The 16,124-nt window shown below is 37.1% G+C and overlaps 1 protein-coding gene across 1 annotated transcript in view; it reads left to right on the forward strand.

Moving 5' to 3' along the window:
- Window positions 1-1,001: 1,001 nt before the first annotated feature.
- The window catches only part of gcgra (glucagon receptor a), a 49,672-nt gene continuing 34,549 nt past the window's right edge, over window positions 1,002-16,124 (forward strand). The window contains exon 1 of the mRNA XM_087810109.1: window positions 1,002-1,207. The gene's annotated coding sequence lies outside the window, so the exon portion shown is untranslated. The remainder of the gene's footprint in view (window positions 1,208-16,124) is intronic.

Consider the following 16,124-nt stretch of genomic DNA (forward strand, 5'->3'; position numbering starts at 1 on the left):
AACAAGAAGGAGCTGTCTCGTCTGCAGTTGATACAAAACTCTACAACAAGAATTCTGACCCGCTCTAGTAGAAGAACTCACATTTCTCCGATCCTTAAAACTCTTCACTGACTGCGAGTTTCTTTCAGGATCAACTTTATAATTCTGGTTCTTACTTTCACATCTATTCATGGTCAGACTCCTCCTTACATCAATGATCTGATCCAGCCTTACACCCCAGCTCGGGCTCTGAGGTCTGTGGATCAGAATCTACTGATGGTTCCTGAACACGGTTCAGGACCAGAGGAGAGAAATCCTTCCAGGAAGTCTTGGAATGATCTTCCTCTCCCTCTGTGTTTGATGATCTACTGACTCCTTCAAGAAACATCTTAAGACATTTTTATTTGAGCTTTTCCCTGGTTTTCTGGAACTCCTGTGTTTGTCTTATGTGTCTTGATATTTTAAAGTATATATTTTAACTGTTTATTGTTTTTTAATTGTTAAAGCACTTTGTGATCCTGGTCTAGAAAGACGCTTTACAAATGACTATTACTTACTTACTTTCTTATCTCATTACTACTACTGTTTGTACCTGTATTAAAACTTCAACTTCATAATGTCATGTTACAGTATTACTTTCTTTTGTCATTTTTAGAAATAAAATATGAATTGGGAAACTAAAAAAACGAATTATTGTAGTATTAGCTTCTAAGAATGTACAGTAGATAATGTATAAGAAATAAAACACTTGCAAAAAACGAATATTCATAAATATGTATTACATAATTATTACAAATAATCCGGAATAACAACCAATAAAGAAATATATATCATTGAGTCCACGATATTTACAGACACACAGACGCACACACACACACACACACACACACACACACACACACACACACACACACACACACACACACACACACACACACACACACCGTGACGTCACACGGGTACAAGGAGCGCGTGCAGCTCGGCGGCTCACAGTCACTTCTGGTGACAACTCGACGGAGCGCAAATGTTCGGTCCAAGTCCAATAAACCGCTCGTTTCCTGTCTCACAGCGAGAGACTCGCTAGGGATGAACGCTGGCGCCAGTTTCCTGTGAAAGTTGGATTAAAAAAAAAAAGAATTCAGCGGAGCCACTTTCCAAAAGTGCGAGGAAATATATTCTGCAACCAGATGCTCAGAAGATGAGTCGCTGCGCTCAACGACACCTTCAGGTATTTACGGTAAATTAATTGCGATTCCGCGGGACGTTTGTTAACGAAAGTGTCGCTATTGTGTTTTATTGGCGTGTGGAACTTTGGTGTGTCTCACCGTCCACGCTGTTATCAGGATCCAGTGTCTTTATCTGGAATCAACAGACACTCTTTCAAAATGTCAGCCAAGTTCACTGTCTTTAAATTGAATTAATAATTATACGTTTGATTTACGGACTGCACACCGACACAGGTCGATAACAAGCCTGCAGTTCAATATTCATTCATCAATTCATTCATATTTAATGTCCTACATCCAGTGGGGAAAACAATATTATTATTTAATTATTAATCGCGCTAATGCAACTGGTCACGACTCCATACTTGTCCTTTTTTATTGTACTTTAACTTGAACATTATACAAATGATATTTAAAAAATATTTAGCGGTATTATCACGTTCTGAATTACATATTAGAAAATTGTAGTGGCAAACGATTTGGCTGTATTTATATCTGTTTTCGATTTAAAAAAAAGCCTTCTATGTACAGTAATTAAGTAGTTTATTTATTATTTTTAACTGTAATTACTTACAAAAATAAATAACATTTTCATTTTGCTTAAGAACTTCTAGGTTTGATATTGGATTGATCAATTTAAGTCACACAAATAATGCTTTCTTAGTTTATTTAAAGCCATTTTTCAAAAGGTCAGTCTTCTTATTTTAATTGAATAGATTTTTTCAATCCAGTAAATGTATTTAAAATGATGTCAAATCGAATCTGGAAGACAACTCTTTGAACTCCCTCTGGTGTTAAAAGAGGGGCCACATTTTAAAATTAAATTATTTTTCCGATACTTTATTAAAATCCTTTTTTTTAATGGGTAAATCGTCCTATTTTTGTAAAGTTTCTGGATCAATAAATACATATTCTGTAATGTCCATTTAATGTTTATTCTGAACAAACCACTTCAAACTCTCTCCACACACAAAAAAGACTTGACTATTTATCTATCTTCCCCCTGAACCTTGAATGTGATACTTGGATTTCCAACGGACGGGATGCAAATGTAATTTCAGTGCTGAATTCATTCAGGAAATCTGGGGGGTAAACAATTAAGCCGAGCTAATAACATCCATTATTAAAGCGCCACATCTGCTGCTGTGGTCGATGTCGTCCAGGTGGAGCGACGTCGCCTCCCGTGCTGATCCGGGAACACGAGTGGGCTGACGGCAACAGGTCACTTCATGCATATGAAACGCACATTAGCTGTGAGTCTAGATGCACACAACTTTTGTGTTGCTATATACGTCCCGCTGCTGAATGACAAAGCAGCAATTAGACGCAAAAAAAGTCAGTTGAAATAATGACTCAAGCTGCGTGTGGAACCGAAAAACCAAACAACGGTCTGTTCTTTTTTAACCTTTCAACCGCGACGAGTAATAAAGCCACAACTGTGCACTGTATGATTCTATTTCCTTGCCTGAGGTTGTTGAACATCAGATTATCTTCTGCACAACAATGTCGCTTCATATCAGAGGAGCATCAGCTTCTTTTGGCTTACTATGAATACACTTAAATTTTAAATTCATGTTTTATGTAAGGGAAAATATGTAGTGTGCCATACTCAACTAGGAGGAGGACCAGGGGCGGGCCCAAATGAGAATATTAGCTTAGTGGCATGAGGGTAAAACATCAATATCTTCACAAACACATCGACAAAGAACGACTTTGACCTTTTGTATTGATGTTTTTAAACCATTATAGCATAACGCTGGTATTTCAGTAGTTTTCCAAACTATTCTTTTGGCTTAGTTACTTAAAAATGCACTTTTCAAACTGATGCATCTCCTAAAAAGTGAATGATATCCAGACAAATTAAAACATTTGCAGAATTCTGACCTGCTCTAGTAGAAGAACTCACATTTTCCCAATCCTTAAAACTCTGCATTGGCTGACAGTTTATTTTAGGATCTATAAAATTCTGGTTCTTACTTTCAAAGCTAATCACTGTCAGGCTCCTCCTTACATCAGTGATCTGATCCAGCCTTACACCCCAGCTCGGGCTCTATGGATCTGCACGCATCTTAAGACCTTTTTAATTTGTGCAGGCTTTTTCCTAATTTTCTGGGACTTCTGTTGTTTCTATCTTTTGTTTCAATGTTGTCTTGGCCATTAAGAGTTTTTAAATTTGTATTTACTTTTTACTGTGTATTGCTCTTGATTGTTCAAGCGCCTTGTGACGCTTTACAAATAACTATTACTTACTAACCTCTATAACTGTCATTACGGTAAGATGGTAAGACGGAAAGTAGATGTTGAGTTTTTTTACAATACCTGTATGAGTGGATGTTTTTGTAGATCTGAATTTGTAATACAAAAGTTTTATTTTAAGGGTATAATCATTATTTATATCCACAGAAATCTGGGTTTCTTTTGTTGACTAATGTGCCGCACAAGCAACTACAAGTGTTGTTAGCATCTGTTAGCTTATGCCCAAATATGCTACATAAATAAATGGGGGAAAAAATGTTTTATTCCGTTAATTTTGTTCCTTAATAAAAGCTGCAGTAATTTAAAAAAAACAAATATTAAGTTTGGTAAAAAAAAAAACAATTTCTAAAAAACAAAATTTTTCCAAAACTTCCACCAATTTTCTAGTGATGGTCTGATGAAGCTTCATGAAACAGTGTCATGTTGCCTAGAAGTCAATAGGTGGCGCTATCAGTTTAAAAATGATGTTTCATTAGAACAGTTGTTCATAGCAAAGGAAAATGGTGAAGAGACCGCCATCTAGTGGACGCTGACACTATTCACACTGCTTCATGAAGCTTCATCAAACCATCACAACACAAAAGGAGAAACTACTAAATGTTTGATGATCATTTATATACTCAAAATAATGATGAAATAATCATAAAATATAGGAAATGATTAAACAAAGATAACCTCGAAGGGGGAAATTCTTTAAAAGTTGTTTATTTATCTGTATTTCGACCTGTTCTGAGCCAGTGAGTCGAGAAGGACTTCACAGCAGAAAAGGAAGTTGTTGAGGTTTTAACTTTTGCTTGACTTTGTCCTCCTCTGACTTTGCTCAGTCAAGTGTTGACAGAAGCGTCGTTAAGCTGCCTGTCGACTCGTCACTCTTTTATTCCCTCGCAGAGATATAGCGCCGACAATTTGTCTAATTGAAGATCCACGCCACGGAAATCCACCGTTCGATGGTTTGAAGTATCTGTCGACCTTGTTTGCTTTACGCTCCAGATTAAAAAAAGGCGTTTGAACTCTCGGAGGTTCGCCTGCTTCCCCTGCTGATGTTGTCAGTTTTCTGTTGTTAAATGAGGCGAGAGCAGGAAGTAACAGGTCGACAAATATCCGTGCGGTTCTGGTTTCCCTGAGATCGGCGTAAAAAGATAACAGCGAGGTTTTTTTCGGCGCATGACTTTTAACAAAACGTGTCAATGCTGGCAAAACAGAAACTCAAAACCACAGCTGGACACGCGTCGACGCCGGTGTCGGAAACAGGTGTGATGAAGGGGTGCAGGTGTCGGCGAGCGCACCGCCGACCGTTCCTTTCAAACAAGAACCCCCATGGGAGACGCCGGCGAGCTAAGTATAGCCGCGGCACAAAGAGCTGTCACTCTGGATTGTAACCGAACGGCGATCCAATCCGGATGTTGCTGCCGGGCCAACGCTTAGCCTCTTGATTCCCGCGGGTCACACACCTTGTCCACTCGCATATATACTGTATGCATGTGCGCGCACACACGCTTCAGGTTCATGACCGGGAGCATGTCAGCGAGGTTAGAAAAATAAATAAATAAATAACCCCTTTTTCTAGCTCGAGGCCACAAACAAGCGTGTTTCTAGTTCACGACTTTGCGGTTGAACCGTCGGCGACCACGAGGATTGATGTCTCGGGTAACGTGAAAAAGTGCAGTTGAGGACGAACAAATTTGATTATTATGGATTTAATTTTCTAGTACTTTCACCAATTTTCTAGTGATGCTCTGATGAAGCTTCGTGAGGCAGTGTCATGTTGTTTAGAGGTCAGTAGCTGGCGCCATCAGTTTAAAAATGATGTTTTATTAAAAAAAATGAGGAAAATATTTTAGATACCGCCATCTAGTGGACTCTGACAATAATGACACTGTTTCATGAGCCTTCATCAGACCATCACTACAATTTTCCCCTCAAAAAAATGTGTAACGCTCAAACCTTTATTTGCAAATGCTTTGATTTATTGATTATTGCTGATTAAATTTTAAGTTGTATCTTCGGTTTGATTGAAACAACTGATACAGTCTTCATGTATTACGATTCTCCTGCTTGGGTAGAAGCTAAAACAAAGGCACTATGGCTGAATGATTTTTTACAATTCTAATGGACATGGCAATTTAATAGAATCACAAAGACTACGCTTACCCTCGCTCTACAGTAGGTGGCAGCAGAAACAAAAACAGACAGAAACGAAGCGCATTGTTGAGTGTTGTTTTTATTTTTCTGCCTGTATTAAAAATTGCAAAAAATACTTATTTTTATAGCTAGTTTTAGTTCATTTTTTCACTCGCATTTGATTTATATTCTTATTGATTTGTTAAATCGGCAATTTCAGATGGTTTGTGCAATGATGCGTCATTTTTTAAAAACATTTTTACAGTTCAAAAGTAAAAGATGTTTTTTCCAATTAATTGTACGAATCAACTAATCTCTTTTTTTGTCATTATATGCAGGCCTGGCTTAAATATGGTGATTCTATCAAATATTGCATTGGTCATACTAAGAAATGGTTAAGTATTAGCATAAAAAATTGCATACTGACGAAATTTTAGAAAAAAAAAAAAAAAAAATCTCAATCACAATTCGGGCCTAAAAGGTACTGATTTTCACTCCTGGAAACATGTTCCTAAAGAGTGTAGCAACAGTATTTTTTATCTACTGCATATGTATTTCTGAAAGCCAGGCAGGTCCAGGTGGTCCTGACTATGACCCAGAGACAACACAAGGGATACCTCAAACACATTTGGAAAAGAGAATTTACAATCAAGAGCCAGAGAGTGTGAAGGATGATAAGGAAGTACTGATAAGTGCCAGGACAGGACGTACTCTCTGAAGGGTCGGGTCTTCAAGAGCCTGTCGGATACAAGCAGGGATTTTCCTGTTCTGGCAACGCCTGGTTGCACCAGCTTCTTACACCTCAGACGACCATTCTTCGTCTCTTATTCGCCTAAATTCAACCCTTGACTTTTTTTTTTAGACTAGAGGGTTCAGTTAGTGTCTCAGCCACCCATCAGATAAAAACTTATTTCAGCTTGTATTCCAAATATTTGGGGCATCAGTAAGAGAAGGAACAAATATTAGTTTTGCATATTAAAGTGATATTTCACCATAAATTCAACATCAGCGCTTAATGGAGTTTATTGACTTCTTCAAGAAACATCTCAAGACATTTTTATAAATGCAGGCTTTTCATTGATTCTCTGAGACTCCTGTGTTTGTCTCGGTGTTGTCTTGACCTTTAAAGTATATATTTTATTGGGTATTGTTTTGATTGTTTAAGCGCTTTGTGACCCTGGTCTGGAAAAGCGCTCTATGAATATAAATTACTTACTTACCTACTTACTCTCCCTTATGTTGACCAATAGTTGGGATTATTTTCAGAGTAATACGTTTTTTTTTTTTTATAGTTATAGGTAAAAATGAAAGTACATTTTAATGTAGCGACTGGAGCTCAGTTTTCTTCATCTTAATCTACGTTCAAAAAGACACTTAAAAACATCCAAATACCTCCAAAATGCTCGTCTGTAACATACATTTTGTACTGAAGCCTCAACATGAGGAATTGTTCCATAAAACAGAAACAAGTCTGTAGTTTAAGCTTCTTTGTTAAATGCTAACATGCTACACAAACCGGTATTATTCGAAGTAAATGCCGCTTCCAGTTTACCGTCAACACTACTACCGGAAGTGCTCGCCATATTTACTCAGAATACTTCCAGTACAATACAAGATTGACGTTACAGACGAGCAGCATGAAGGTATTTGGATGTTTTTAGGTGTCGTTTTGGGACGAAGATGAACCTGAGCTCCAGTCGCAACATTAAAATGAACAAACATTTTTATATACAACTCTAAAAAGGAACAGATTACTCTGAAAATAATCTGAACAGTTAGTCGACATGAGGGCGAGTAGGAAACGAGTGACGTTTGAATTTTGGGTGAACTATCACTTAAAGGGTTCCAGTGTAGGACGGAGCGTTATAGAAGGTCCTTCATCCCAACTGGTGTCAGGATATTTAACTCTTTACTTTAAATATCCTGATGTTAATCCGTAGTGTTTTTTTCTTCTCATGTGTTTTTATTTTATTTTATTTTAATTTAATTTAATTTTATTCTGTTAATAGTGTTAATTTTCTAATATTGTAAATAATTTGTATATTTTTAAGATCGTTTTATTTAATTTTAATATCTCTTTTATTATTTCTTTTTTTCCTTGCTGTTGTAAAAGTGTGTTTCCCCTCTGGGGATGAATAAACGTTTTCTATTCTATTCTATTCTATTTTACTCTTTAGTTTTTTGCACGGATTTGTTCCCCACACAAGTTTTGTTTTTTACAAAAATTTTGTAGATCCGAGTTTGTACCGTACTATCAAAAAGTACTAAGTTTTCTGTGAGGGTAGGATGATTATTTTTAACCACAGAAATCTCGGTTCATTCGTTGAGTGTGCGTCCTCTCCCTCCGACACGCCTACACTCAAGCACACGGTCCTTCTATCAAATATTTAACGGGAAACATCTCGAAGCGGCCCCTTCCTGTTGGCGGCAGGAAACATCTCGGCGCTGATCGAATCTCGCATCGACTCCCACGTCGCTCCGAGCGAACACCTGACGGGTGACCCTGTTGTCCGGCGTTCGCGCACACGTGCTGCGCTTTGACGCGATCGCATGATTGCATCTGCCGCAGCGATTGCGCCGCGAGCGAAGACCTCGTAATGAAACGACTTCAAAAACAAGCTCCTCGTCTGCCGAGCGAAACTAAATTACCGGTGTCGTTACGGCGCTGGAACATTTGCCACCTGTTCGCCCCAAAACAGATGCCGCTCCTTTGAAAGAGACACTTTTGAAGTTTTTTCCGCCATCTTATCAGACCATCTTTTCCTGCTCGTGGTCTTCGATACAAGAAGTACATTCCATCTCTTTGAGCAGAACCTGGGAGGCTGCCAGCGGTTTACCTTCCTGCCCCGCTGGACAAATCCAGACAATGTTGCAGGGGTTGCGACAGCGAGGAAAAGAGCGCCATCCATCAATGTGACGTGAAAAAAAAAAGTTTCAAGGGCTTCCTCAAAGACAGACAATTGACTCTAAAAGGGCGATGATCCAGAGTTTTCAACAAAACCCACGCGCAACAATTTCTTACGGCATGAGCGTCATTTTTCCATCCCATAAACATTCACCTCCGTTAACGGTGAAGCTCTCCAGACGGTGAAAACACCTCATATATCCGTCGAGTATTCATCAATCTGTCGGAGTTGCTCCCCGGATAATCCAGCGGGGGATGAACGTAAATGATAAGGTGTCTCATATCCAGATATGCTGATGATGTAATATTCTTTTTCAATCTAAATCCCAGACATGTTTTCAAAGTTATTACTCGTGTGTGCACCGTGACGGATATTTGGCACTCCAGGTTTTTTTAAAATGATAAATGACTCTTTCGGCTTTATGAATCTAGCAATGCCAATATTACAATGTCATTTTATTTTCTCGTTTTATTCTCGTCTTTTTAAACAGCTCATCATTAAGTTAATTTACTTTTGGTTTCATGGCCATAAAAAAAAATGTGCTGTGAGCGAAGGTTTTTATCCATTTTCTCCTCCAAAGATTAATTACGTTTTTCATTCGCTCTGAGTTATTGACTGTTCAATGGTTTATTGGTGGAAAAAACGAGGTGTACTTGATTATAACACAGTTGTACTTCTGTACTGACATTACAATAGAAAACCAAGATGATAATTGTGTACTTAAGAGTATTTTACATAACTACCAATTTTAATATTACAATTTTTTTTCTGCCAATTGAAGTGACAAATTGTTTTAGATATTATTTTTGGACAAAAGGGGCGACATCTAGTGGAGCGGATGTGAAATGGCCAAAAAAAACAAACCCTGCAGTTCATTGAGTGTCCACTTGAGGCTGGCTGGAGAGAATTTGGGAATTGAGCTAAAAAAAAAACACTTTTTGTGGATTGAAAATGCACTTTGATTAGGGTATTTTCAAAATTGTTGCACAAACAATACTGGAATTCCTTTAAAAAAAAAAAAATTCCCTTTTGACTATATTCCCGCTTATCCATTTTCAGGAATTTGCATCAAAACGGGCGTGGTCAACTTTTAAAAAAAGTGCGGATTAGCCACCGTAAACCCAATTTACGGACACAGTTTCAACGACCAATTATAATTCAGTTCCCCCGAACTCCAGGCGCTATATAAATATACATTATTATTATTATTATTATTATTATTATTTTCCAAGATAGCCGCCACTGCCGGTTTAAAAAAAAAACATGAGTTCAAGATACTGCGTCCATATCATAGAGTCATAGAACTCAGAGGTAAACTCAAACTAATATTGCGTGAAGCATATTTTTGGTAAAAATCAATGTCCGAATAACCATGAGACTAAAAAATAAAACTTGTTTTTTAACCATTTATTTGGTGTTAAACCAACAATTGTTTACCCATGCTATGATAACTTAACTCATGGTTAAAAGGTTTTTCTATTGTTAAACTCATAGAAGAAAAAAAAAGACGTAATTGACTTAAGAATTCCTGAACACGTGTCGGTGGTTGGCTGATTGACGACAGGTCAAAGTTCACACAAAAGACACATAAACCACAGAAGGGAGCAGGACACTGGAGTGAAAACATCTTTGATATTCGAGCGCCGCACATAAATAAACCTCCATATGCGAATACCTTTAAGAAAAAAAAAACCTTTAAGAGTCTCTGGCAAATATCGACGGTTAATCAACCTGCCCTTTAAATTCAGTCGTGATATTTGGAGCTTGAGTTATGCGACACGAAGCCGACTCCGTGGTCGTAAAGGTGGAAAAACATGTCTTCATGAGTCCAAGATGGATCATCAGGCTCATTGTGTTTCCTCTCGATTACCCTCTAATGACCAGCCTACACACTCCGGTGTCTCCGGGGTCGTCGCCGCTCGACTTGTAGATCGGATTTTATACCTCGCAAATGTGGCAGGCGTTTTGGCCGGCGAGAGTGGAGGAGGTACCGTGGCCGACCCCCCCCGGGAAGGTTCAATTCCTCTTCAGTGCACGAACAAGAGAGATCTGTCGTAGACGAATCAATAGCGGCGGATGACGGGAGGGATGAGAGAACACAAAGTGCTCTTGCTTTCTGTGAATCACAGGCACTGAAAATACTCTCTCCTCCCTCACACCCATGTGTGGGTCGAGGTCAAGGGTCACCAATCACGGACAAATACGACAATACAAACAGCAGTTGTTTAAAAAAAAAATTACTCTGAATTGTGTGTTACTTAGTCACATGTTCTGAGATGAGTTAGCTGTTAGCTGAAGAATTAGCATACCTACTGTACATACACAGTATATTAAGACATACAGTACACATATTAAAAAGATTAATAAATTAAAATAAGAGTTGAATTACTGCATTATATTTAATACATTTACACACTAATACGTATTGATTTCAAAGTTTATTTTGTCCATTAAAAGTTGCTATGTAAAATTTGAATTTTGTTTAAATTAAGATTAAAATATGTATTATTAATACATCTCATGATTAACTTTTTAAACTTTGAGTATATTGTTGTTATTGGAGTGATTAACAATGATTTTGTATTCAGGAAGACCTTTGTTCAATTTTTAATCACTCTTTTTTTATTGAGTCTTAGCTTAAGAAATCTTAAGAAAATCTAAAAACAGATATTTCTGCCAAAAGGCAAGAATTTTATTTTGTTAAAAACTAGCAAAATATATACCCGACTGCATCTGGACATATTATTCTCTTTGTTATTATTATTATTCTCTGTATTATTTTCGTCGATATCATCGTCGTCGTTGCTGGGCCTGAGTTTGACACATGAAAAAGTTCACCTCTTTTTTTCAGTGGAGCGCGAGTATATCTTTTTGAAAGGTTGTTAATCTGAATTCCATGATATCTAACAATTTGAAATACACCACGATAGTGATTATATCAGACCCTTTTTTTTTTAAACAGATTTAAATCAAGCATACATCATACTTTTGTTTGGCGGTTTTAAGATATGAAGGAAACTTTTTAGAGGAAAAACCAAGCCTGATATTTGAAAAATTACATTTATAATATAAAAATTTCCAATCTATTAATAAATATATAAAACAAAAAAAAATGTTTTTAAATACTCAATTTTCCTTGTATGATGAAAAACGGAATGAAATAAAAACAATAGTAAAAAAAACTATACCAAAAAAAAAGAAAAACACTGAGGCGGCCATTTTGCGGCGCCATGACACCAATGCTGTGTCTCAAATCGCATACTACTCTTAGTATGCTAGAAGTTAGTATGCATCAGTTTAGTGTACATACGAACTAGTACGCAAATTCTCCACAGATAGTACGTCTCAAATCAAACACTGCTGCTACACACTAACCGGAAATCACATGACAACTTCTTCTTCTACTTCTATTTAACGATGTTTCAACCAGCTGTTTGAACGCTATCGGCGACACCTGCTGGCAGCACGTGTTGCAAGTTTGGAAAAAGAAATAAAGAAAAAATATGAGAATCTAAATAATCGCGAGATATTTAAGCTGGTATCAGCAGCGAAGACATGTTTATCCTCCTACTGCTGCGGAAAATGCACCTGTAAGTATATTAATATATATGCATTTATATATGACGTAACTTCCGTTTAAAACGTCACTAAGATGGCGGCTGTTTAGGGTGGTTAGTGTCCATCGAACCATGCTCAGTTTTGTGGGCGTGTTAGTACGCCAATTTAGTGTGCATGGCGCCCTACATTTCGCATACTAGGAATTGAGACACACTAACGCACTAAAAATACTAACTTTTAGTACGCTAGTATGCGATTTGAGACACAGCACCGGACTCAAAAAATGTAAAGAAAAACCACAATTTTTATAAAAGTTGGTGTAAACAGCAGATGATGATGGAGGATTTAAACAAAAAATAATAAAAACAAGTGTCTTAGTTATTAATTTTCTCTTTTAAACTTTCCTCGTTCAAGCTAATTGCTATTGTTAGCTGTTAGCTGCTAGCTGTTAGCTGCTAGTTAACTCTCCTGCGAGTGAAGTCAGAGTGACGGACGAAAGTGTTTTATTATAATAAAGAAAGTTTGATCAGAATAATTCATGGTGGTGCGTTTACAGACCAGCTCAAGGTTTCCTGTTTTCCGCGCTGATCATTAACAGGAGTTGACAAAACAACAGATACTCTTGCGTCATGGAGTCGACCGCTGAGCTCAGTGTGTCTTTAACCCGAGTCGCCGACCAGGCCTTCAAATGTTGTGCACACAGTGTGAGACATTGCCCTCCACACACACACACACACACTCACACTCACACACACACACACACACAAACACAAACTCACACACACAAACACACACACACCGCTCCCACTGAGAGGCCTGTCACTCATCCACCCAGAGTGTCTATTAATTTTGATACTAATTAACCTTTAGCGAGGAAAAAAACAACGTTTTTTATTATTATTAGGTCTGGAATTTATTCATCCCAGACGTGTTTCATTCTGCAGCTCCGACCAGATTCAAAGCTTGTTTTGAATAAAATGTCCGGCATTTGATTTTTTTTTTAAAGTATTTCCATTTCGCTCGACTACAACACATTTAATTTAAATAACCAAACAAAACTGACCTAGAATTGTTGAATAAGGTCATAAAATAGGTCATTAAATCATCAAATCTTGAGAGAGAAAAGCTTAAAGTGCATAAAAGGTAAAAAAGCAAGTTGCATATTGTGGTGGACGTGGTTCAAATGCGATTCATCTTTTTTTTTAACTGCCTAAAATTGATGTTGAAACATTTTTTTGTACTTTTTTTTTGGTGTTGTGTCACATTAAAATCCAGGGCATTTATTCTTCATTTTGTTCAAGAACTTGGAACTTGTTGAATTTCTCGCATGTATAACTAAAACCTAATAATAACAACACATCAGCATAATAATAATAATACAAAAATGTAAACAAAAAAAACTATACAAAGTTCATCGTTTAAAAAACACATACTTTACTCATAATTCAAATGTATTTGCTCCTCATCAAAACAATAATTTACCATGGTATTATTAAAAATAAATTAAATAAAAACTACTAAAATGTCATATCCATTATTATATCGGAGTCATTTTATTAAAATATAAAATTATTAATCTTATAAAACACAATAGCAACATCATTGAATCACATAATGTGTTTGTTCATAATTTAAACATTATTGATTGTGTTATTAAACCAAAATACTATATCTAAAGCTAATAAATCATTTTATTGTTGAAACTTTGCAATATTTCTTGAATAATTGCACAAAATTCCCTTTATTTTTCATCCTTAACCAGCAGTTAGATCCAACTGAACCGCGGTGAGTCGAGTCTTTTGAGTTTTAAGAGTCGACTCTTGACCCGGTTGAGATCAACAACCTTGTTAATACTTTAGAAAATTGACCAATGAAACGAAACGAGCGATAAAGATGTTCGTGCGTTTCCTCCGTGATTGGCTGATGACCCCTCCCTCGACCCCCCGGTGATTCACGACCAGCCCCCCCGCCCACTTCCACGAAAGCGCTCCGCTGTCAACCCTCATCGCCTCTCGTCTCCGAAAAGAGCAGCCATTAACTCTTCCACCCCTCCGCCCCCTCGTCTTTTACCTTTCCCTCCATGATGTTGTCATGAAGCAAACACATCCAATATTCAGGAGACCGCACGTCGCACATGCTAGCGCAACATTTATGGCGGAAACATCCGTCAGGACCACCTGCCCGAGGCCCCCGAGAACCCGTTTTAGTTTGTCCATGAACTGAATCTTTCAATTTAGTCCTGAATATGACAATAGAACGACCCCAGGGAGTAGTAAAGTATATTCATCGTTTCAGATGAACAAAAAACATAAAAAACATCATGTTGTCAAATTCACCCGCGACTGTTTCACATTAGTCTCGCGTTATTATGTAACGTTCTCCGCCGTGTGGCCGTTGCTATGCGTTACAACACTGGACACATTCCAGGGATGGATTCCGTTTTCCACAACAAAAGACAGCGGCAGGTGACCATCCGTCAGCGAGCGCCATCGTATAATCTAAATCTTCACCGTATTTGTTTAGCTAGCTTAATAGCAAACTCCTCGTCGTGTAGTGTTAGCTCAGAGCTATGTAAATATTAGCGTAACGCAACACGCCGCTCAGCTTATCCAGAGACACTTCCATCGGTCAGAGGCACGTGGCGCTAGCGACATTGAGCTACATGCTATTAGCTTGAAATTAGCAAAATATTATTATTTTATCTTTTTTCTTTTAGAGACAGTCATAAAAACTGTGTTGGACTACCTTTTCTTCTTCAAAAAACACAATCAAGTATCCTAGCTGTTGATGTCAACGTTTTTGTTTTTTTATAGTCAAGAAAAAAATGTTAGCTCCTAAATTTTAGTTATCATTATTTTTGGCAAAGTAAATACACCATTTTTATTTAGTACCACACATTTGATTGTAAACAATAAATTGAAGTGAAAAATGGTTCATTCTTTTTTGACACTATTATATTTATCTTGTAAAAAAAACAAAAAAAAAACAGTCGTAGCTAGTGTAGCTAGTGAGGAAAACGGTTAAGCTAACCAGCCTTCAATACAGATCAACGACAGCTGCCTTTGTTGAGAAGTAATTTAATTCAAGTATATATAAGTAGGTGTCAATTGCATATGTTTCTATTATAAGACAAACATGTGAAAAGTGTTAACATTTTATCTGCGGTAAGAAACTTTAACACACCAAAGAATGAAGCTACAATATATACAAATTAATGTATTTTTTGGCTTTTTATTTCAATATGTTAAAAACATTACTTTTAAAATGAGATACCTTAGTGTTTTACCAAATTTGTGTAATTTCTTGTGGATATTTTTTCCCCTTTAAAAAAATCTGATGCTTTCTGTAATATTTATACTTTAAAACACTTTGTTGTATGCTAAAATAACTATATATTTGGAAACAAATTTCCCTTTTTTTTTTAAACACAAAACTATACTCAAAACATTAATGTGTTTAAAAATTAAAAACTTTCTGTCAGTATCATCTTTTTGGCCTAAATCTTGTGAGCAAGAGCTGAAAATGTGTGTAAATTTTTAAAGCTCTCATAGCAACTCACTGTGCTAGCCGCTATTGCTAGCCTCCGAGCTACACTTCGAACACCCATGATGGAAATAGTCATTATTATATCTTAAAAAGGGCCAGAAACTGTTTTATAGCAAAATAAAAAACAATGATAATGAAAATAAAAACATTAAATAAAATTTGGGACAGTTAATATCTAGCCATCTGGTGGCGGTCCAAGCCTCAATTTGCTAAAATGTTTAGTTTTTTCTTATTTGACAAGGATTTTTTGGACGTTAATAAGACAGATTGCAGCATCTCTTTCTCTGGCTTCTTTGTCTCCTTGAGTATTTAGTAGAAAAGTATTCTGGTGTGAATCCTTTTTTTTTTTTCGGAGCGCTACGACATTTAACATGACAGTTGCACTTGCAAGGGCGACTCAAACTATAGTGCCTTTCAAGACGAGCGGCGAAAATCAATGAATCTCTCGGCGTGACTTCAGGAAGAGCGTTTTAATGCCGCCTCTCTGGCATCCATGTTTCAAACGTGGGAACGATGCTGGTTATCAACGGCC

Source organism: Callionymus lyra, chromosome 15 (genome assembly GCF_982586985.1).
Source record: "Callionymus lyra chromosome 15, fCalLyr1.hap1.1, whole genome shotgun sequence".
Taxonomy (NCBI): Eukaryota; Metazoa; Chordata; class Actinopteri; order Syngnathiformes; family Callionymidae; genus Callionymus; species Callionymus lyra.